Source organism: Glycine soja, chromosome 19 (assembly GCF_004193775.1).
Source record: "Glycine soja cultivar W05 chromosome 19, ASM419377v2, whole genome shotgun sequence".
In the NCBI taxonomy this organism is placed as follows: Eukaryota; Viridiplantae; Streptophyta; class Magnoliopsida; order Fabales; family Fabaceae; genus Glycine; species Glycine soja.
The window spans coordinates 3,910,144-3,935,119 of record NC_041020.1 but is presented as its reverse complement, the minus strand read 5'-3'; the positions used below and the strand labels follow the sequence as shown (position 1 = coordinate 3,935,119).

At 34.2% G+C, this 24,976-nt stretch overlaps 1 long non-coding RNA gene and 1 pseudogene across 1 annotated transcript; both read left to right on the top strand.

Moving 5' to 3' along the window:
- The first annotated feature begins 5,569 nt into the window (after nt 1–5,569).
- LOC114400889 lies at nt 5,570–7,702 on the top strand. The gene is made up of 2 exons (XR_003664026.1): nt 5,570–5,731; nt 7,146–7,702. It is a non-coding gene; the product is annotated as an uncharacterized LOC114400889 (long non-coding RNA).
- Nucleotides 7,703–14,319: 6,617 nt separating this feature from the next.
- Nucleotides 14,320–14,916, top strand: LOC114398422 (annotated as a pseudogene).
- Nucleotides 14,917–24,976: the final 10,060 nt, after the last annotated feature.

Here is a 24,976-nt window from a genome sequence, read left to right as displayed (position 1 = left end):
AGGTATACTCAACATCTACAGACTATGAAGTAAATGTTGTAATAAATGATTTAGAAGGATTCAAACTCTTCTTGATTAATAAAAGCGAAATCACCATAAAAACAGATTGTGAAGCAATAGTAGCTTATGGTAGTCAACAAATAAAAAACCCCACAAAAGATGGCTTTTATTCCAAGAATATGTGTATCATAATGGAATAAAAATAAATTTTGAACACATAAAAGGAGTAAAAAATGTTGCTGCTGATATTCTCTCTCGTTTTGCAGGAATACAACAAAATGAAACCTTGTAAGGTTTCCTACCAAAACATAAAGCAGAAAATGAAGTTCGGTAATCAAGAATTGCCGGTACTTACAAATGAGTTTCACTATCCCGGTAGAGAAGCTGTTAATGATAAATTCAATTGTCTCATTGATAATATTTGGAATATTCCAAAAAATACAAATAATAATGAGCAGTTTGTTTGTTCAGTAAAAAAGGGCATCATCTGTGCTCTATACAATTTCTGCATTGCAGATAACCAAGGAGTTCCTTTTCTTACAAAAGCCTCTCCTTCTGGAAAAGGCTATACAGCTTTTGTCCTGTTATCAGGACCGCATAAAGGTGTTTATACCAATTTCAAAGACCTTTGCCTCGCAAAGGAGGGTATTCAAAGCCCAATCTATAAAGGTTTCTATTCAAGGGAAGAAGCAGAAAAAGCCCTTGAATTAAATACCACCGACATTAACAAAATAAAAAGGGCTATCGAACCAGAAAACCCGACCATAATCATAAACGCTGGCCAGACCAAAACCAGCCAAAAAACCTACAAAGAGACAGTTAGCCCAAATGTCCCAGGCTCAATAAATGACCTAAACTTAGATAATTTTAAGAAAATACAAAGTTTATTATTTAAGGTACACAATAACCAAACTCAAATTCCGGGACTATACATAGGTGTACATGCTTATTTTAACCAAAAATTTGTATGTATCAATAAAACCCCATACTGCCAAGACAAAACTAATTGTCCGTGCAAGATAAAATTCCTCTTTAGAAAAGCCAGACTGGACATGGACATGGACCTGTTTAAGTCCTTCGGATATGAAGACTTAGCAATTTCTGCAAAAAGTCTATTGGACTATGGGTGTTTGGAATCAATCCTGATTCCTCCATCTGATAGATTCGAGGAATTTAATCCCTCAATCAATGAAGCCATAAACTTAATCCAGGCAGAAATGATGGACTACATTGCCATTAAGATAACTACCTGCCCGAGCAATTTCAGTGATCAGAATTATCCTTGCCATGTTATGAAACTCTTACCCGAGGATCATAGAGATTATCCCTGCCTATTCAATGATGAATATGAAAGCTGGGATGTACAAGGCAATACACAATACCAATATAGCCTTATGAGGGCACAAATCCAGGGCTATCAATGGTTCTTCTCAGAAGAGGACAAACGTGAGTTTGATCTGATAAAAGAAACTCATGACACAAAACTTTTCCTACCCTTATACAATGGAAAAATTTTCATTCCTTTTCCTGTGGACCACATCAACAAATTAGTTTAGTTCTTCCAGAAAGAGAAAAAAGACAAGGAGATTTATGAAGCCAGCGGATGCCATGGACAACAAACTCCTCCTTTCCCTTCTACTAATCTCTCAATGGAAGACTCATCTGACATTTTTTGTTCTGGAAATATCCAAGATGAAGAAGATGTTACAATTACAAAGACAAGCAAGAGTTAAAGACCAATGTATCCTGCCTAAAGAAAAGCTAAAATCCAAGGTAGGAATCTTTACTATTGCATAGATTAGACATTGAGCTTATCTGTAATAAATGTATTTGTAAAGGACAGCCCTGTGACAGAGTAAAGGAACAGTGATTTTACTGTTCTCGACTGAAGGGGTTTTGTCTTGTTGTGTAAACTTTCTCTATATAAAGGGTGTTGAGGTTCAGTTGAAGACACACGCTGAACAATATCATACCCAATATTAAGAGAGAGTTTTACTTAGAAAGAGAAGCTTGTAATAGTTGTCTATGCAATAATATCAAGTTCTTTTCTACATCTTTCCCCCTCTACCCCAAAAGTTTTCACCGATAAACTATAAGTACTAATCTCACTATGTCTGACTAATTCTTGTGAAGGCACCCTCAAGGGGCCTTAGTTATCTCTATTTGGAAAATGCGAATATGATTTAGAACCCAGCTGCTTGTAAACAGTAATGTTTATTTTTCTTTTCTCCTTTACTTGTTTTTCGAAAACCTGGGATTGGTAAGCCTGCAAAGGTGTGCCCTTGATAACTGTTTTTGAAAAACTATGAAAGTCCTTTTTAGTTAGGCTGGTGCTTTGAGGAAAATAAGATCTACATAAGACCCAAAAGAAAGTTTGGGCAGTTCGCGATCTTCAGTACTCAGCTTAATACCCAGAAAATTGATAAGGACGTTGTTTTTTTTTTTTTTAAAAAAAAAAAAGTTACGGGTTCATCATATTTTATATTTTTCCAAATAAGATAACTTATAGTGTCCACTTGAGGATTGCCCTCGATCCATCTAATTTGATCCTTTCTTTCCGCATATCGCTTACTCTCAACTGTTATTACTCTTAACTTTGAAATATAATATAAATCTAACTAGGAGGCTTTGCCACCTTTACTAATCTATATTATATTTTTGTACTTCCCACTAGCTTTATTTTACTTTTTTTGCTTTTATTATTTTCTACCTTTATTATGCTTTATTTACTTTTATAGTTACTTTTGTTTACTTTACTTTTATTTTTTAGGTTTCTGGTACCTCTTTTGGTATCAGAGCCTCACATTAGCTCTGGATAGATATCGTGATAATAACAATAATAATAACAACTCCAACAACAAAGTTTCGATAAAATCTTTTGAAGATTTATCTGAATCATTAGACAACATAACAAAAACTCAAAATTTGTTGTTTAATAAAATCCAAACATTAGAAAATAAAATTAACAATATTCTAAATATCATAAAAACTAAGGACCAACAAATTCGTTTGTCTACAACCGAACTAGATAAAATTACTACACAACTTTCCAAACTTGATTTAGGAAAGACACCAAGCCAGACCTCAACAAAATTTGTTTTGGAAAAACCTAGAAAATGAGGACTATTCCATTTACAGGAACCTCACAAACAGTCTCAGGACACAATCCTGTTGCAGAATCCATAAATCAATCTCCTGGAATCTTAGATAGATTCTTTAGAAGAACAAATTCTCGAACCAGACAACTTGAACAAATAGTGGATATAGAATCCAATGTTGATATCGGATCAAATTCTAGGATAGACTCTCTTAATCCTAGACAATTATATAACTTAAATTGGATGGCTTCAGATAGAACTAGCCTATACAGATACAGAAGGATTGATGATTTTCATCTTCCTGACGGAAGACATGAGATTATCAGACTAATCTCTGATCAAACAGGACGACAACTCCTAAATACAAACAGAAGATATGTACACTTAGGACTAATCGCCATATGTGTTATGTCTCTAACAAGATCTTTTGTAGGTGATAAAGCCTTCGTAGTACTCTTTGATCAACAAAGCATTTTTTTACTGAATTCTGTTTGTAAATCATACAAAAAAGTCCAAGTTTAATAGCATTTCTACATGAAGAATCTAGATTAATGTCTATTTGCACTAATATAAGTTTCAACATTCGAATTCGGATGTTTGGTGATACATTTAAAAAAAAAATATTTTTCAAAGTGTATTTGTAATACCCAAAATAATGTTACCATCATAGTTGTCTATGCGGAAACTAAAATTTATGGAATACATAACATGAATAAAACCTAAAACAAAATTCTTAGCACTTATCTAGCTTACAAAACCTAAACAAAACACATATGCTATAATACATGTTCCCATCAATTGGGAGATAGATATATGCCTTCCTTCAAGCAAAAGCTCCATGTGCAACGCTGCACTCATCTAGCGTCCATCTGTTTAACCAGTAAAAAAAATGAAAACTAAAAGGGATGAGACATAATATCTCAGTAAGTGCCCCACGAACTCTTGGCTAACTCTCTAATTCTAGCGATCCTTTTATTAACTATCATCGTTTTTCCTTTCTCTTTACTTAAGCATTCTAATCTCACAATCATTATCCCATCTCACAAGCATTCTAATCTCACTTCAGTGCTACCTAGAATAGAAATGTTTATAACCTTTCACTTTCTAAACTATCAAATTAGAGCTCACATCACTTCTCTATCACATATGACATCTTTTTACAAGCTAATTAGATATATCCATAAGTTAGACTCATTCATACATGTAACATAAACAAATTCCAATCAAGGAAAAAGGAAATAAAGCTAAACTTTATAAACTTAAAAAATAAGGCATATAATGGCTAGAAATTAACAACAAAGCTCAATTTATACAAAGTCATCTCATGCAAGTACATTAATACATACTAGAAATCCATAGTATCATAGTTCAATCATCAAACACCACCATGTGACATCAAACACCAACTATCGAAGTCCTCATCATCATCCAATCATCAAAATTCATTATACATCTGACTTAGGCAACATCATCAACAATTAGACCCCCCTTCAATAAAATTTTCTAGTTTTGTCCCATTTGTTTGGTGAAATTTCACTACTAATAGTAGTTAGTTAACATATATAAGGTAATAAGGAAAAAAATATTAGGAAGCATTTGTTTCACAGAATCATATGACTATGAATGCCATTTTTGGGTATATCTAAAAACATGTATGGTTACATTTTGACATTTCTAGGATTACTTTTTAAAATTCAAAATAATTTAAATAAAAAAGTAAAAAAGGAAGTTACATGTATATTAGAGAATAACTTCTCATATTCTTATGGGAATATCGCATTTCCATCCCTCTTCGTGGGAATAAAAACATGGAAAAGCATAATAATAAAAAAAAGAAGTTATGACATTTCTAGGAATCAACAATATTCAAAAATAATTTTTAAAACTTATAAAAAAAACATGGGAATGTTACATTCCCAAAAATAGACTTAATTTTAATTTGTTAAACAAATGCATTCTTAAGGAGGTAAACTTAATAATACACCTTTTTTAGCAAACTCTTTCAAACACCGAACAATACTTTATTATTAATTAAAATATAATATAATTTCTAATAAATTTCAACTAATAATAAAGAATGAATTTAAAATAATTTTTTAAAGAACATATTGTTAACATATTTCTCATGATTACATCTTATCTTAGACTATACTAGAAAAAAATACTAAAATTGTAGGTGCTTTACAATTTCAATCCTCACAGACACACTACTCGTGAATTTTTTTTTCCTAATATATTCCATGTCACAACTTAAATATTCTTCTATATAATTTTTTTCAAGTATATGACTTACCCTTCATAAATAAATAAAAAAGTATATCACTTACTAGAGGTTCATAAAAGGGAAAACAAATTTAAATTTAGGTTATCTCTCAAGCTATATAATAAATTATGAAGAGAATATGGAAAAATCTCTCAAAAAATAAATGTATGAAATACCAACAAGCGTTGGCACACTAAGCCATACACACCCCCACGATTTAAGTAAAGAGGAGAAGAGAAAGTTAGAGAGAGAAAAAAGAAAAGAAGGAATCAGGTTAGAGAAAAGGAGGAGAAAAAGTAAGAAGAGGAAGAAGAAAGGGCTACGGTGCCAAGACCCAATGCCCAAAAATCATTTCCACGTGTTACCAGAGGTGAGTGCTTCCTCCATTGTCCATCTCTTCCTTAAATTTGTTGTTTTCTTTTTTCTCCCTTTGAATCCTAAGCTTGGAGGTAAAGAAATTTTGAGGATTATGTAAGATTGATGAGGTTTTTGTGTAAATTAATTGGATAGAAAGCATAGAGGATCAATATTGATGTGTTTATTGTGAGTTTGGAAGGTTGGTTAGCTATTAATGAGACCAAAACCTAGGATTTTCAAATATAGTTTTGTGCAGAACTTTTAGTTCAAGCTACACTTTCTACCTCCAGAAAATTTCAATAGAATAAAGCACTACATTAATTTTAGTTGTAGCCACGATTTTTAGCCCGAATTAAATTTCAATAGAATTGGGACTACCTGATTTTAGATGAAGCTAAAATGTTTGGCTAAAGCTAAATTCCAAAGGAATTGAAACTGCAAAAATTTAGCTGAAACTAAATTTTCAGATGAAGTTAAATTTTCTAGCTTAATCTAAATTAATAAAAAAAAATAATCTTGAATGTTTCCTAAAGAGTTCCCTAACCAATTCCGAGTGTAATTATAATTGGTTTATAAGTTAAATCGAAGAAGTAAAGTTGGATTTCTATTAAAGTTATGGAATTCATCATTCATGAGGATTTTGGTGTTGTAATTGTAAGGATTCATGGTGTTGAATATCTTACTATAATGTAGAATTGCTAGATGGGTTCATAAAGGTGAAGAATAATGAATTAATGATAAGATGAATATCAAAGTGGATACTAGATATTATGAATCTTATAAATGTTGAAATATATTGATTAGTCTATGACTATTTCTTCTACCATTGAGAACATTATATTGTGTTGTTGTTGGTTGTGTTGAAATGTATTTGGACCCTTAAGTTGGATCATGGGAGCTGTCGGGTACAGAGGTGTCATATCTAAGACCACAGGGGATTTCGAATATGTTTGTCGTTGGTATACGATAGGTGCATAGTTGGTGTACAAAAATATACCATTTATGCACAATTGGTGCATAGTGCATATGAGTAAGCACGTAAGTTGAGGATGTTAGGTGGACTCTTAACCTAATGTCAGAGGATTTCATGGTGGCTAACGGGAATGAACCTATAAAATAGACAAGTGGGTGAATTCCTATAAATGTATGGTCTTGCAAACCTACAAAGATAAGTCATTGTTCACACATATATTTTTTTATAAAACTACACTTCTTTCATATGCAGGAACAAAACAACGTTCACCCCACTCACCCCCATAACTGTTAGTTGCTATTCATGAGTTATTATTGTATTGAAAATTTGAAAGAAAATAGCAGCGTGTCTCCAATTTATGGTTCTTTTTTAGGAAATTGTATATATTTTCTTTCTTGTGTGAATTTTGAGAATAGAAACTCCATTTTTGGACCTAATGTTGAATTCAACTCAGTTTGTAGGCCAAAGAAGAGAAGGTGCAAAAAGCTGCTGATGAACTCGCTTAGCGAGGCAGATTGGCTAAGCGAGTCTCATTCGCTTAGCGAGGCAGCCAGCTCGCTTAGCGGATGGGAAACCCTAGAAGAGGATAAGTCAGAGATCCACGCCCTCGACACGTGATCAGCCCGCCCAGCGAGGATGTCGTCTCTTCTCGCGTTCAGCGCGCCCAAGCTCGCTTAGCAAAAGCTGAGCGAGCCTTCGTGTGCTAAGAAGTCCAAGAGACTTTAAAACACTGAGATTAACAGAAAATGAAAGGTCACCACCACCACAACGACAATCTAGCAAGCATTTGCTACATGAAAAACAAGGAGAAATAGGGAAGAGAAGTTGGAGAAGACATTCTCCCTCATCTTTTTCCATTTTATTTCACCAAAAACATTTTCTTTCTTGTTTGTATGAAGCTTTGCTTGTAATGGAAGGCTAGAACTTCTTTGTTGGGGAGTAACTACTAAAAACTCTTGATGTAATGTTCTAACTATCTATTTAATGTTATTTTCTGGTGTTCTTTGTTTCTATCGATATTTATTTTACATGTTTATGGCTTGATCACTCATTTGTGTGTTTAGTTAGGCTTTTTAGTGTTGGAAAATGTTTTAAAACCTTAGAACTTGATAGAGCAAGCTAGAAATCTGTATGTCTAAGGATAGAATGCAGTAATCTAGTATATTTTACACCGTATGCTTAGTGTCACTCTTTTAGAACAAGTTTGTTGAGAAATCAAGAACAAAAGCTAAGAGAGTTAGGCTCATTCATGTGAGGAATCATGGTCTGGATATTTTCTCGATGTAAAAACACTAGGATAACGTTAAATAGAGAAAAACTCTTGTATACAGCAAGAGAAATTTCAGTAGGAAACTCCCCAATGCTTTTATCTTGATATTTGTGGCATTTTACAGCTTTGAGTATTTTACTTTTGTCTAAGTAGTTGCAGAAAACTTATTTTACCACTCAATATTTACTTCATTTCAAAGTTAAAAAGTGTTTACATATTGAATATACATAGTCTAGGTGAAACAAATTCCCATGTGGATACGATACTCGATCTTATCATTTTATATACTACTTGTGCAAATCGGTACACTTGCCGACTATGAACAATAACTCACACCATATTTATTACTACACTGGTGAATTATTTTTATTCAAACATCTCCTTTCCTTTATGATTTTTTTATCTTCATTTTTCATTTTAAATACCGTGATAGATCACATAAAATTTGTGTTTATTTTTTTATATTTATATTATTTATATTTTGGTTTTTTTTTTACAATTTATTACTAGTATATAATTATATACTCCCACTTCTAAATTTCAATGTTATCGCCCCCCTCTTACTATATATTGCACCCCTGTAGTGTTATCTTTACAAAAAAAAAATCATTAATATCGGGAAACTTTATTTTATTATATCTAATACAAAAAATTCAATATGTAATAAGTTTTAACTATTAAAAATATTTATACATAAATATGAAGCTGACAGAGTAATGTTATTAAATATTGTATTCTTTTTCTTTTACTTTAGTTTTGAGTAATTAAATTTTTTTTTTTTAAATAAGTTAATTTGTGTTTGGGTGTTTTTATTTAAAATCAAGTTAGGAGTAAAACTTTGTATATATTTTTTAATTTAATGTAAAAGGTACACAAAGTTTCTTCGACTTAATCATTTCTAGATCCAAAATTATTTCTAAAATTTTCTCCAACTTGAAACAAAAAACGTAAAAATTTAAACTAAAATTAATTTTAGATTCAAAATCCAATTTATCTAATTTCTTTTATTGTTCGTAGCATTTGTTAAATTTTTGCCCCCTCAATAAAATTTTCTGCTTTGTCCCTATTCGTATGGCAACCCAAGAGACTCCTAGAATGGTCAGCCGCTCATAGAGTGTGACTATGTTAGGAGATAGGACACATGGGAGATCATTCATATTGTGTAGAAAACTCCATGAAGTAGTGTCTATGAACAATAAAAAAAATTAGAAAATTTTGATTTTAAGTCTAGAATTAATTTTAGATAAATTTTTACATTTTAATTTCAAGTTGGAGAAAATTTTAGAAATGCTTTTGGATCTAGAAATGATTGCGTTGAAGAAACTTTGCGTACTTTTACATTAGATAAAAAAAATTATATTGAGTTTTACTCCTAACTTGATTTTAAATTAAAACACCCAAACACGAAGTAACTTGTTTTTAGAAGAAAAAAAAGTAATTTTAATTACTAAAAACTGAAGTAAAAGAAAAAGAAGAAAAAAGGAATACAATATTTAATATTATTACTCAGTTAACCTCATATTTAAGTATAAATATTTTTAATAGTTACTCCTTTGTTTCTTATTAAGTGTCCCATTTTTGAAATTTTATGTTCCTTCTTATATGTCATTTTCATATTTCAAGGCAATATTGATTTTTTTCTCTCACTTGTACCCTTGTATCCTTTAATTATTTTATATATTTTCATAAAATTAGATAGTAAATAATTGAAAAAATTCAAGGTTGTATTTATTACCTATTCACCAAAAGAATGTGAATTGTTACATTGAGAGAAGTTTCAATACTTTGTATCTGCTCATAAAATGTTTTGTTTTCCCAATGAGAGAACTTGTTAGTGTTTCATTGCTTCTTTATGGTGAATGTACATTCAAGAGATAATTAGGGTTACTTAAACAAAGACGGTCCTTCAGCAAATCCGTCTTTGTTTAAGTTTCCTGTAATTACAAAAATATCATGGTCCACCATTCTAAGACGGTTACGTGTGACCGTCTTAGAAATCGCGATGTAAAAAATAAAAAACTTTGCCCCTAATTACAAAAATACCACCATCATACATTCTAAATCGGTTATTAATATCCGTCTTAGAAAGTGTGTCGTAAAATTAAGTTTTTTTAGTAGTGTGTTCATCTTTGTTTAAAAGGAAAAGTTGCATATGAAATTAAACTACGTACAGATAAAAAAGAATGGAAAAAGATACTTGTAATAATATTTGTTTGGAAGAAAGAGTAGAAGATTCCTTTGGAAGCATGCAAGTAGAAAGGGTTGGAGATTCATATGACAACATACAAGAAAGAGAATTGAAGACTCTTTACCTTATGTTTGGATGGAGAAATTAAACTAGGTAAAGTATTTCAACTGGAATATTAAAATGTCTTCCTATAATGTAATCTATTTGGATATGATATTTTAAAAGTAATTGAAATGTTATTATTTTTGTAAAGCATTTAATATACTAACTTGACATAATTTCAAATTCTCAGCAAAAATAAAGGAATTCAAATTTCTCACTCTAGACAAACTATAGGCTCAAGCTCACTCTCCATAGCTCTCTCTCCCTCTCAGCACACCTTGGCGTTATGAGCTATCACTTGCTCTACAATCATGACCACCTCCATTGACAAGTAGGTTTTTCTTTCTATTTATCACAATCTTTTCTTCCACTCACTGATAGGTTTTCCTCTCTCTCTCTCTCTCTCTCTCTCTCTCTCTCTCTTTCTCTCTCTCTCTCTCTCTCTCTCTCTCATCTCTATTTATTTCTTTTCATCAATTTATGTTCCTTTGATTTTGATTTCATTTTTGTAGCTACAATGTTCGCTTGATTTTATTGATTTATGTTTCATTTTCTATTTCTTTTATTTTGTTTCAATGATTTTGATATGTTGGTGGGTGTGGAATTGGATGGATTTGGAGTTGAGATAGGTTGTGAGCACCATATTAATAATTTAACAAAATTTAATATATATATATATATATATATATATATATATATATATTAAATTTTGTTATAGTAAAAAAAATTTAATGCACAAATAAGTAATTTAACATATTAAAAATTTAAAAAAAAAAATAAAACTTTAAGAAAAAATTATTAATATGTTAAAAAACATATTAATAATTTACCTTAAAGTTTTATTTTTTTAAATTATTAATATGTGAAATTACTCATTTGTGCATTAAATTTTTTTTACTATTACAAAATTTAATATATATTAAATTTTGTAATACTAAATATTTTTTATTTATAAAAAATATACAGATTAAATAATTCGTATAATTTATATCAAAATTAATTATCACAAAATTTATTATTTAAATTTACATGCGCATTAAATATACATTAGAAATTTTAGTCTTACGTATAACAACATTATTTATTTTATAATGTAATTGATTCATTAATTCAATTGGTTAGAAAAAAACTTCAAAAAAAAAAAAAAGAAACTTCTTACGATGAAGTTCATCCGTACCTAGCAACACCCCCTTAAGGTTGGATCGGTGCCGGCGGGCTGTTCGGTAGATTTGAAAAGAGAAAATTAAAGGTGGATTAATAAATTTTGGAAGGGTTAATTAATATAGTATTGGATTATTCTCTTGCAAGAAGGTGTTGCTAGAGACCACCATGGGAAGTTCTTGTTTGGTTTTTAAATTGGTCTTGGAATAGCATATGTGATTTCTGCTGAACTTTGGGCCATTTTTCATGGCTTGAAGTTGTCTTTGGATAAAGGATGGAAGCATATCACGGTGGAGTCTGACTCAGCTGAAGCGATGAAGTTGATCTCAAATTCAGGTTTGGTGGATTATACGCATGCCTCAATAGTCTTGGATATATATCAGAAGATTTGCTTGCTTGCCTGTGGCCTTCTCTATTAGGCATGTTCTTAGGAGTCAAAATAATGTTGCAGATTCCCATCCTAAAGATGCCTTGCGGCTTGGGAAGTATCTTGTTATTTTGGAAGAGCCTTCTGCCCTTCTCTTTCTATTGCTGCTTGTTTAGCTTCTGATGTAGCAGGCCTTTTGCATGTATTCTAGTTGGGATATGCTAGGTGCACCCAGCATTATTGCTGGTGCACCCAGCAATTTATTGGAAGGTCAAGTTTGCCCTTCATTAAAAAATTTTAAAAGACTCCCTCTTTTCTCCCGGATTCACTTTCTGCTTTTGCTTTTGTTTCTTTTCTTTCCTCTTCCGGGAGCATTCTCTTCCACCGCAAGCCACCGCGAGCCCAGCTGCTGCTTCTTTCGCCTGGACGCCATTGCCGTTCGAGGTAAGTTTCGTTAACCTTCCATTTGGTTTTATTATGCACTGTGTAGTTGTAGCATTAGGCTAGGTTAAAAGAACCTTAGGTTAGCAGAACCATAGGGTAGAAGACGAGAGCAGGAGGTGCCGGAAAAAATGGGGAAAGGGGGCTGACGGCGAGACTTCCGGAAGACCCGTTAGGGGTTCTTCCGGAACTTCCGGAAGAACATTTTCCAGAAACTTTCCGGAAGAAGTGTTCTTCCGGAAGAAACCAAACGTTTTCCGGAAGAACCCTGCTTCCGGAAACTTTCCGGAAGAAGGTTTCTTCCGGAAACGTTTTGGATTTCCGGAAAAAGTGTTCTTCCGGAATTATTCCGGAAGAACACTTCTTCCGGAAAGTTGTTTTTTTTTCTTTTTTTTTTAAATGAAAAATGATTTTTGTTTTTTTTTAAATGAATTATTATATTTCTGTTGATTATTTTGTTTTATAGATTTTATGAAAAATGAGGTTTGGATTTTTGATGTCATGTTTTTTTTTTATAATTTACATTGTGTATTTTTATTAAATATTAATTTGTAAATTTTTTTTTATAAAAGTGGTTGTGTTTGTTTTTGTTTATTGTTGATTTTTTTAAATTAGTGTTTTTTCTTTAAAAATGAAGTTGTCTATTTTTATAATTAAAGTTGTGTGTTTTGGAAGTTTTATAAAAATACTATTTTTTTTAAATTAATTAGTTTTTTTATTATAAATGAAGTATTTTATTTTCTAAAAAAATTGTGGATGTTTACTAAATAATTTTTTTTACATTAGTTGTTTAATTTTTTTAAAAAAATTAAGTTGTGGATGTTTAGTAATGAATTATTTTTATATTAGTTGTGTTTTTTTTTATAAATGAAGTTGTTTAATTTTTTTAAAAAAAATTAACTTGTGGATGTTTACTAAGTAATTTAGTTGTGTTTTTTTAAGTAATAAAGTTTCTTATTTTTTTTTTAAAATTAAGAGTTGGATGTTTACTAATTAATTTTTTTTACATTAGTTGTGTTTTTTTTATAAATGATGTTGTTTAATTTTTTTTTTAAAATTAAGTTGTGGATGTTTAGTAATGAATTATTTTTATATTGGTTGTGTTTTTTTTATAAATGAAGTTGTTTATTTTTTTAAAAAAAATTAACTTGTGGATGTTTACTAAATAATTTAGTTGTGTTTTTTTTAATGAAGTTGTTTAATTTTGTTTTTAAAATTAAGTTGTGGATGTTTATTAATAAATTTTTTTTACATTAGGAGTGTTTTTTTTATAAATGAAGTTTAATTTTTTTAAAAAAAATATGTTGTGTATGTTTTAAAATAATTTGATTTAAGTTAGTCTTATTTGTTTATAAATAAAGTTGTTTTTTTATAAAGAAAATTGTGTATATTTTGACCGAAAAAAATACGTGTTCGACATGATTTGCAGATCATGGCCAGAACACGAGGTTTAGGTCGTGCGATAGGTAGAGTTGTAGGCAGAGATAGACCTGCTGATGAGGATGTTGCTGATGTTCCTGAGAGGCGTAGGCCTACTGCCTCAGCCCGTAGGCTACGCGTTCATCAGATGACTGCGGAGGGACGTGATATGGCTGAAGACGTCGCTGACATGACTGATGATGTCCCTGAGCAGCCTACGGAGGCACCTGAGATGCGTGTGGACGCACAGGGTGCTGATAGTGGTGAGGGGTCAGATGGTGATGATGCTGCAGAGGGATTCCCTGGTGGTCCACGAGACCCGTCAGTGCTCACATCATTTGCCGAGCATGTTGCACACGCCGTGTGGAGTGGACAGGTATTTTAATTTGTTAATTATTTGTCATTGTTTATTTATTTGTTTATGATAAATTTTTTTTAATAATTGTATAATTTGTACTTCAAATCAGGAACGTCCTGATTTGAAGTTAGTGTCACATGGGAGGAAGGTGGCACTGATTGGGAGGCCAGTGCCTGAGATTGAAGGCCTGGTGGCTGCCACAGGATTAAGTCCACTGATAGATTGTTCAGTTATTACTGGCGATCCTAGACTTATATCCGCATTTGTGGAGAGGTGGCACAGTGAGACTAGCACCTTCCACCTTCCTGTAGGAGAGCTGACGATCACATTGGATGATGTGTCGTCCATCCTACATTTGCCCATCACTGGCGCCTTGCACAGTTTCCACGCTCTTTCTACGGAGGAGGCCAGATTCTTGCTTACGGAGTTGCTGGAAGTGTCTGAGGAAGAGGCCAGAGCTGAGACAGCACTCACACGTGGAGCATATGTACGATTAGGATGGGTTCGTGACATTTATGAGACCAGATGTCAGGCCCGGCGGTGGATTGTCGCAGCTCGCGCTTATCTGCTGCACCTTGTCGGTTGCACTCTTTTTGCTAATAAGAGTGCAACATACGTGCATGTGGTCCACCTTGACGCTTTCCGGGACCTCGCTCATAGTGGTGGTTTCGCTTGGGGGGTTGCCGCGCTGGTTCATATGTATGACCAGTTAGATGAGGCTTGTAGGACCACCACCCGACAGCTTGCGGGGTACTTGACGCTACTTCAGGTAAATTTTGTGTTTATTAATATGTTAGGTTCGATTATGATTTAAACATGTTTTTATGTTATGTTAACCTCAATTATTGTGTAGTGCTGGATCTATGAGCACTTCCCTAGTGTGCATCAGTGCGTGACTGACGATACATACCAGGAGACGTCCCCACGTGCTTCCCGGTGGTTGACGTCGAAGGCGCACATGAAGGGCATCACAGGAGCACCCTACAGGGCACGTTGTGATGGTTTGACCGTCACAGATGTGTCCTGGTTTCCGTACACGGAGCATCGGGGTGTTAGGGCGTTTCAGGAGATTTCATCGTTCCAGGGTCAGCTCAGATGGGGTCCTATGATCGTCACAGTTCGACCGGAGAGGGTGGTACGCCAGTTCGGTTACATCCAGAGCATCCCTCCGCCGCCTGTTAGTGCACGATTGTCACATGATCAGATAGATAACAGGTGGATGGAGTTTGCGGATCACTTACTACCTGCGGGTCAGCCTTGTCTAGTGCCTGGGCAGGTATCTGCGGATTACATTGAGTGGTTTTTCCGCATATCTCACCCTTTCATGACACCGACCCAGGCAGCTGACCAGCAGAGGGATGCACCAGCTGCAGACCCTGAGGACTACATACAGCCGCCCAGCCCCCAGGTTCCAGTGGCATTTGACCCCCCTCCATATGTGGTAAGATTATTTGCGCGTTTAATGTTTTATGAGTTGTTGTTTATTTTGAATTTCATAATAAATGTTTTTACTGACTTTGACAGGATGATTACGAGGGATATGAGGCGATTGCACAGAGGTTGGAGCGTGTGCTCAACCTTAGGATAGTCACTGCAGGCACAGAGTTATATGACATAATGCAGGACTGCCTGACGATCGCGAGAGGGGGACCCAGTGCTGATGGGACGGTCAGGGCTCGTCAGAGACGCCGCACGGACCATTGATCATTGTATTTATTTTGTTGTGTTGTAGTTGACATGAATATTTGTAATTATTAAAGTTTTTGTTTAATATAGTTGACGTGTTTTGCACAGTTTATTATTTTATAATATAGTTTGTTATTCCGATTGTTTGTGGTCCTTAAGCGAAGTTTACGGTTGTTTTAAATTTATTTTTAAAAAAGGGAACCTAGAATCATGAGTTTTGTTTGTAAGAATTACATAAAAAATAAAAGTTTTTAAAATGATTAATAATTCATAAGTGAACCCTTTTTCCATGTTCAAGTACCCATGTTTGTAAGAATTACATAAATGAACCCTTTTTCCATGTTTGTAAGAATTACATAAAAAACATAAGTTTTTAGAATCATGAGTTTTGTTTGTAAGAATTACATAAATGAATCTTTTTTCCATGTTCAAGTACCCATGTTTGGGATTTTTTTGCGTGGGTGTGTCTGTGCCCTGAGACAATGGAGGGCGGCCATTTCTCATGTTTGGACGTCAAAGAATCCAAAAACAATAGTCCCGTTCCCCAGTTCCGTCAACTAACACGTCAAAACAAAGCCTCAAAATCCAAAAAAATAGGAAATGAACCCTTTTTCCATGTTCAAGTACCCATGTTTGGGATTTTTTTGCGTGGGTGTGTCTGTGCCCTGAGACAATGGAGGGCGGCCATTTCTCATGTTTGGACGTCAAAGAATCCAAAAAAAATAGTCCCGTTCCCCAGTTCCGTCAACTAACACGTCAAAACAAAGCCTCAAAATCCAAAAAAATAGGAAATGAACCCTTTTTCCATGTTCAAGTACCCATGTTTGGGATTTTTTTGCGTGGGTGTGTCTGTGCCCTGAGACAATGGAGGGCGGCCATTTATCATGTTTGGACGTCAAAGAATCCAAAAAAAATAGTCTCGTTCCATGGTTCCGTCAACTAACACGTCAAAACAAAGCCTCAAAATCCAAAAAAATAAGAAATGAACCCTTTTTCCATGTTCAAGTACCCATGTTTGGGATTTTTTTGCGTGGGTGTGCCTGTGCCCTGAGACAATGGAGGGCGGCCATTTCTCATGTTTGGACGTCAAAGAATCCAAAAAAAATAGTCTCGTTCCCCAGTTCCGTCAACTAACACGTCAAAACAAAGTCTCAAAATCCAAAAAACTACGAAATGAACCCTTTTAACAATTAAATTTTTGGACCACTGAAACAACGCATTCAACTTTATTATGGGAATTAAACACGCCGTAAACATATAAAGGTTACATCAACAAAAAAACAAAAAATTAAACATGACATTCAGTTGTTTAGCGACGTCCCACTGACCTCGTCTTCAACATATTTAGTAAAGACAGCTAAAATTTCTATTGGTCCATATTTTTTCCAGTAGTTAGATTGTACTAACACCTTCAGCAGTTCTTCGTTGGTGATCAGCTCATTTATTTCATATTTTATAACCGTATCTGAATACTCAAACCGAGCTGGTTGGCGGAAAAACAATCGTCTTACCGTTTGTGATTCGTGAATTCCAAGAGGGGGAATCCCTTTAGGTGCAACTTGCTTGATTAAATTCTTCAGTTCATCGATGGTACATGTTGAAGGAATTTGAAATTTCTTAGGATTTTTTCCTGTGAACGCGCAACCAACAAATTTGTTCTGCGGTGGCATGTTCCATTTGCCGTTGTAATACAGGATCGCGTCATGAATACGAGACATAGTGCGTTCAAGTAAGTTTATTATTCCATCTGGTGTTCTTCCAACGGTGCATAATAACTCAATCGGACCAACACAAGAAAATTGATCATTACACATTAACATTGTGTTGACATCGTCATCATTTATCAATTTGATACACTCAAAGCGAATTTGGTTACCTGTATCGGTGAATGGCTTCCGGTAGTGAATTTCATCCAAAAATTGTTTGTCGGATAGCTGAAGGGTATTGTGTATTCTGGTTTTTAGGCTTGCAAAATCACACCTATTTGGTACTCGAATGGGCACCGGAGTTGAAGTTTGGAAGTAAACCCCAGTATCATTGTGAATAATCGATCCATTTGGATAAATGAAAGCCAACCTTGAGTTGACAATTGTCTGACTGCTAGTTTCTCCTAGAAATGCCATAGTTTGTGTATCAGTTGGGAGATTATTTGAAAGCAAGATAATGTGTGATTTAGTAGCCTAGTCTGCCATATATATAGATGGTTGTGACCGAGCCTTTGTTTAACTTTGTTTACAAAAAAATAGACACGCGTAAATGTGTAGTCAAGTCAGCCAATGTGTTGTCGCTAATGTGTAGTCAAGTCAACCAATGTGTTGTTGAGCGACTGCTAGTTTCAAAATGTGTACTGAAGTCAACCAATGTGTTGTCACGCTCAAACTGTAACACGCATGCATGTCATTATGTGTTGTCAATTATGACAATGATGCATGCTGTACGCGTAAATGATTTTTGTTGGACCAACAATTTCCTTGCTTAACCAAACGAGTAGTTGATAATATTAATTGGTTAGTGACGGGTTACAACGAATTATATCGCATAATGAATACAAATAAATAAACAATGAATGTTTAGTCTTCATTTAGGTCTACATAGTGTGTTTTGATTGACATCAAGCTTGTGTATTCCTGCATTCTACTAATATATGGAATTGCCCATTGCTTTGCCTGAGAATAACAATTGGTTGACCACAACAGCGCTGGGGGCGGCAACGGACAATGGTCTTTCAAATAAACCGGTTGTACATGAACAAACATTATATCATGCGCTGACCGTGCCAAACGAACAAGCGAAGTCATTGCATAATTGTTACACTAACTATATTCAATGTACCTGAACAAAATGATTTCCAAACACGTGACCGACACATATGATGCGGTGGCCAGAAGAGTCAGATGATGGTTGACTTCTAAGAGGGAAAAATGTCATGCTTTGTTGTTGGGACAACGATACAAGGATTACGTTATACCGTGAAGCAATCACATATCCCATGTCTGTTATATCCATCCACTTGTCCACACTAACCTGAATGAACCAAACATACACATGTAAGTAATTTAAACATTGTTATTAAAAAAAATTAACCTAAAAACATACCTTTGAAAATCCATCAACAAGTAGGGACAACTTTAATTGTTCAAATCTCTCTGTGCCACCGAAGAGGTTCATGTACTCATGCGACCACCTGCCAAGTTCTTTAAGCAATTCATTACGCACTAACGGCCACGAATCTTCCCCCATACCTAATAAAGCGCCAATGGACCGATATCCACAGTTACCGTCCGCTTTCACATCCACAACGTCACGAATGAAACCTTGAAAGAATGACGCAAATTGATCCAACATCGGGATGATCCTTGTTGGCTGACGCGGTTGAGAACATGATGCACTTCGTTTCACTGGAGAGTTGCTGCTTTGAACAGAATGAAAAGCATCAACATACTCCCAGTAAGACGGATCACGCTTTGTGGATGTTTGACTTCTTTTCATCGGTTTCTTCGGTGCACCTTTAGTGTTCACCTTTGATGGAGGAGGGCACATAGAGTTATGATCAGGGTATGCGATTTCTCGAAGTTTACTCTTCAGATTTACTTTGCCAGCCACATCAAGTTCATCAAACCTTTTAGATATGACCTCTATTTCTTCCTTGATGGTGACTTCCGTCTCACATAACCCTTGGTCTGAAAAGCAAAGTCTCCTCCAAAAAAGATGGACTGACTCCAATGGGATGCTGCTAGCAGTATACCTAGAAAGCTCACATGCACAAGGAAGCCCGTGCGTGCTTCTCATCACACAACCACAAGAAGAGAGATTGTTGCCGAGATAACGTAGACGGTCAATCTCAGAAGCAATCTGATTTAAAGCATCCCTCGAAACCATCCCAAGAAGCCTCTTGTATAAGGTTTTTTTATATACATGGCCAACCACATGCGTACTGGTTTCAAAGGATGCTTTAATTTCGACGTGTTGCAGCGTGATCATGTTGTTCATGGCATCCCAAACACTACATAGGTCTCCAACGCTATTTTGTAGTACTCTTTTGAGAGCCCAATGAGCTGATTCAACCCTACATTTAAAATACACAACAAACATGAAAATATACAACAATTAAATACCATTTAATATTAATCGTTACTAACAAATAAAATCAGTTGTTAATACCTGTTTGTTGTTGTGTTGCCTAGGTGCATGACCTTATTCGTCCATGCTGTAATAAATTTTTCCTTGTGGGGGATAATCCATGTGTCGTTAACATAGTCAACGAACATCGGCCAAGGCGAACAAGCAACTTGAAACTTCTGATATGACTCATGGAACTCGTATTCGGACGGACAATCAACCAAAGTACCCCAGTTATCCATTACATAGTCCCACGCATTTTTTTCCCCGATTAAAGATTTGCACTTCGCCTTCACATTCTTATCGATATGAAACCTGCACAACAAATTAGTAGACTCGGGAAACACAGTTTTCACTGCATTCATCAGTGCTAGGTCTCTGTCAGTGACAATAACAAGAGGGAGGCGATCGTGTCTTAAAAATAGGCCTCGAAATCGTTCCAAAGCCCATACAATATTATTAACACGCTCAGCCTCCAGATATGCAAACCCAGCAGAGAATGTCATCGCCGTTGGTGTCACTCCAACAAAGTCAAGTAGTGGGAGTCTGTACCTGTTTGTTTTGTAGGTACTGTCTATAAAAAACACCAGATGACATGCATTGCATAACTTTACTGCATCTGGGTGACACCAAAACAGATCACGCACCACAACTTCATCCTTCAATCTATGCCAATGAATGTATTGATCACGTTCGAGAAGCTTCATCAGATGCTGCATTTCGGTATCAGCTCCTCTTATTGAAGAACGATATGCACTTCTTGCATTGTAAATTTGCTTTATCGTGGTGTAACTGTCGGCATTGTGTTCCTTCAACGTTAGTAAGATGTTTTTCGGTTTCACCATCGACTTTGTCATATCAGCAATAATTTTCTTTTCTTCCTTAGTCAATCGCCCGGCGTATGGATGTCCAACTAAGGACTTCGCCAATTCATGATTATGAATCCCACAGATCAACTTCACCATCCAACCTTCCCCTCCACGCACTGGTTTCCCACGAAGCCTGAAGGGACAACCACATTTCCTACTCCCGGTGTCTTTTCTAACGAATTCTTTATTTCTACACTTGTACGTACCACTCCTTTCACACCCAATTAACACAAATGAACTTCTTCCTCTGCTACCGGTCTCTGTGTCAGATCTCATAATCACTGCAACAAATCCATTTTCATGGGCAACTGTTCGAGCCCATTGCAAAACATCATCTCGAGTAGCGAATACCTACAACGCAACCCTAACACATTAATTTTCATACAAACCATCAATTCAACCAATGACTCAAATTATCTATGATTACCTGAGATGTATTAAAAGCATTTGAACAATCGACATGTGGTTCATTCACTCCACATTCTTCTTGATTATCATAATCATAATCCATATGAACTTCTTGTGACATCGCAAAGTCATACCTCCATTGATCTTCGTCCATCTTAAGGACATATGCATCATACACAAGTACATTCAAATTATCATATAACCACATCCAAAAATTTACTACACCTTAAATAACAAACATATTAATAGGACATATGCATCATACACGACTATATTAAAATTATCACTATATTCTAAATTTATAACTACATTATTTACTTAAACTAAACTTATCACTATAATAAACAACTAATAAAACATTTTTGTACCATTATACATTTAAGTTACCTAAATCATTTAATATTATACCATTATACCTAATTAAATTATCCACAACATATATAAAACAGAAATACAAAAAATTATAAAACAGAAATATATATATATATATATATATATATATATATATATATATATATATATATATATATATATATATATATATCATTATAAAACAAAAAAATTATTAAATGAATTTTATTGTTATAAATTTTAATGTCCACAATATATACCATTATACCTAATTAAACAAATAATCCATTATTAAACAAATATATATATATAAATTATAAAACATAAATAAATAAAAAATCTAATAATTTAACATTCCGGAAGAACGTCTTCCGGAAGTTTCTGAGGCCCATTCCGGAAGAAGTGCTTCCGGAAGACACTTCCGGAACCACTTCTTCCAGAATAGGCCTCAGTAACTTCCGGAAGAAGGTCTTCCGGAAGGGTTTTCCGGCAACACTTCATCCGGAAAAGGCGTCAGTGCCTAAAATTTCTTCCGGATACACATTTTTTTTACTACTTTTCTTCTCTAAAAAGTAGCAGGAAAAGAAAAAAAATACCCATAAAAGCGTACCTCCGACAAAATAGGAAGAACAGCCACTAACAAAACTTCAAATACCGAACACGGGACCACCGAATCTCTAAATACTTCACGGGACCACCACCAAAATAGCGAAAGCGCAACCGGAAGAAACAAAGCAACCGGAAGAAACAAAGTAGAAGAAAGCGAAAGGCAGTAAAAAGAAGCGAAGAAAGCGAAAGCGCAGTAGAAAGAAGCGTTTACGCGTTAATTTAAAGAAAATTACACAAGGGCAAAATCGTCATTACATACGCATTAAATATTAAATAATTTTTTTTTTAAAAAAAGTTCAGTTCTGGAAGAAGGTTCTTCCGGAAGTTTCCGGAAGAAGGTTCTTCCGGAAACTTCCGGATGACGATCTTCCGGACGAAGTTTGTGACTACTTCCGGAATTCCCAAATTCTTTTTCCGGAAGAAGTCTTTTTCCGGAAACTTTCCGGAAAAGCTTGTTCCGAAAAGTTTACGGAAATACTTCTTCCGGAAGAAGAATTATTGAAGGGCAATTTTGCCACTTCACTGTTTGCTGGGTGCCCCAGCAATAATGCTGGGTGCACGTAGCAACTCCCATTCTAGTTTGCTTGTTTTTTCTGTCTTTGGGCTTTTCCCCTTCAGCAAAAAAAAAAATTCTCTTGCAAGAAAGAGTTCGAGCTTTGCTTTATATTTTTCTTTATCTATTAATGATTTATTTTATCTCAATAAAAAGGAATTATAAAAAGTTGTGAAATAAAATTAAAAAGGTCACGTGAAATACTGAGTTATGACAATTTTGGAAAAGATTAATACGAGTTGTAGTGATATTCTTTAAACTTTTGTATTGGTGAATGATTTTAATTTCTTTAATCAATGCTCAATTTACTTTTTTAATAGAACATTTACAAATCACTAGCAAATTAAGTAACCCGGAGTCCCTAATTGCAAGACAGTAACAAATAACCTCATTAATTGTTGTGTTATTTAAAAGAAATGTAGATCATCACTTTCTCCTATTCCAAACACCAGTAAGTTTTATTAAGAAGCAAGTTAACAAATAACCTCATTAGGCTTCAGGATTTTATGCTAGCTCTCATGAATTCCATCATATACCAGCTTGTATTGTTACAGAAATTATGAATGAAATGTAATAACTTTATTTCCCCTAAAAAAAGTTTTAGATTGCATAAATATAAAAATAAAAAGTAAAATAACCCTGATTTCCTTATAAAAAAAGTAACCTTGATTTCGGATAGTTTCAGAAAAATTAAACTTTAAAGGCCTATTAATTAGATTTATTTGAACTTTTTATTATCAATAAAACTATCATTTATATACACCTATGTATTTAAACAAGTTTTATTTTCACTTTTTTTTGTCTGACCAGATGATATCAAAGACTTCTTATTTGACGTTCAACTAATTTCTGTCCCACCAATGGGATTGGCAATGCAGGTTGGACTGGTCTGTTTTGACATGTCTTGCATTCAACCCTCCAAATATGGGTCAGACCTGGTTTTCCCCGCTATTGTTGAGTTGGGTTGGACATCTAGTCCATCCTAATTAAGGGAGGGTTGGCGGGCTTGCTTGCCAAATTTTAAAAAAGACACAGAAAATTGAAGGTGGACTAATAAATTTAGGAAGGGATAACTAATATAGCATTGGATTATTCTCTTGTAAGGAGTTTGAGCTTTGCTTTGTATTTTCTAGATCTATTACTGATAAAAGGGGAATATAAAAATTTGTGAAATAAAATTAAAAAGGTCACTAAAATACTTTTTTGGAAAGGATTATCATGCGTTGTTGTGAATTGTTCTCTTGAGATAATATAATTTCTTAATAAGGATGGGGACATTTCTTTTCTATATGCATTGTATTTTTATTTCAAATTTTCATTTTTGTCACTTGTCAATATTATCTTTTGACTTGTATTAAAAAAGTTGAAGTTATAGGTTGTTTTTGTTGCATGTAGAGTCCAAGCTCAATCTAGCGTGTACGTGAAATTTTCATTTTAAAGTTGAAAATTAGCTATGAAGGGTGTAAAATAAAATATCACTAAAGAAATTCGCAGTTAAGTGTGATTGTCTTGGAATAGTTATGGGATAGGTGGTCTTTTGGAAAGTTTCTTGAAAAGCTTGTGAGTGAGAACAAAATACACTAAAAAGTCTCGTGTTGGTTTGTGAGGATAGTCATTGATCTTGAAAGCAGCTGAAGTAGATTATCGAGGTCTAGAAAAGGGCTACCTACGGAGGCTTTGATCGGTGGAGGGTTTTGACTAACAAAAAAAGTTAAGTGAAATGTCACCTTGTTAAATGTCATAGTGTTAGCTATTGAGAAGCAAACAATCAAGTATGTCGCAAATGGTATCAGAGTAAACTTTTCTCCTAGTACAGTGTGGTTCAAGGATGAACTTGACAAAACTTGGTGGGCATGTAACACACCAGAAAAAAGAGGGATCTAGATTTTGTACAAGTATGAGACTATACAATTGAAGATGACTCAAAGAAATTAATTGATACTATCTATACCAACAAGAAGCATTTACTTTTTGGTAACCCATCACCTAAGAACTCCATAGTTAAATGTGTATGGCTTGAAGTAGTTATGATATGAGTAACCTTAAGGGAAATTTCTTAGAAAGCGTGTGAGTGAGAACAAAGTGAAATATCAAATATCATACTAGAAGCGAGGTTGAATAGTGTGTTAATCAAAGTGTTAAGTCAAAGGACATTTATGTCTTAAAATGAATCAGGACCCTTAATTATTTTGATTAGATGTAAACAAAGACAGAGGTTAAAAGTTACGTCTTATGTGAAATATGTGTCTGATGTTTCATATCTGATGTTTTATTAGAACATGCCTTGAGAAATTTGTGTCTGATGTTTCAGATGATAGGTAGATATAGTCATGATTTGATACGACATTTAGGATAACATTTAAGACTTAATTTAATACTTTGTG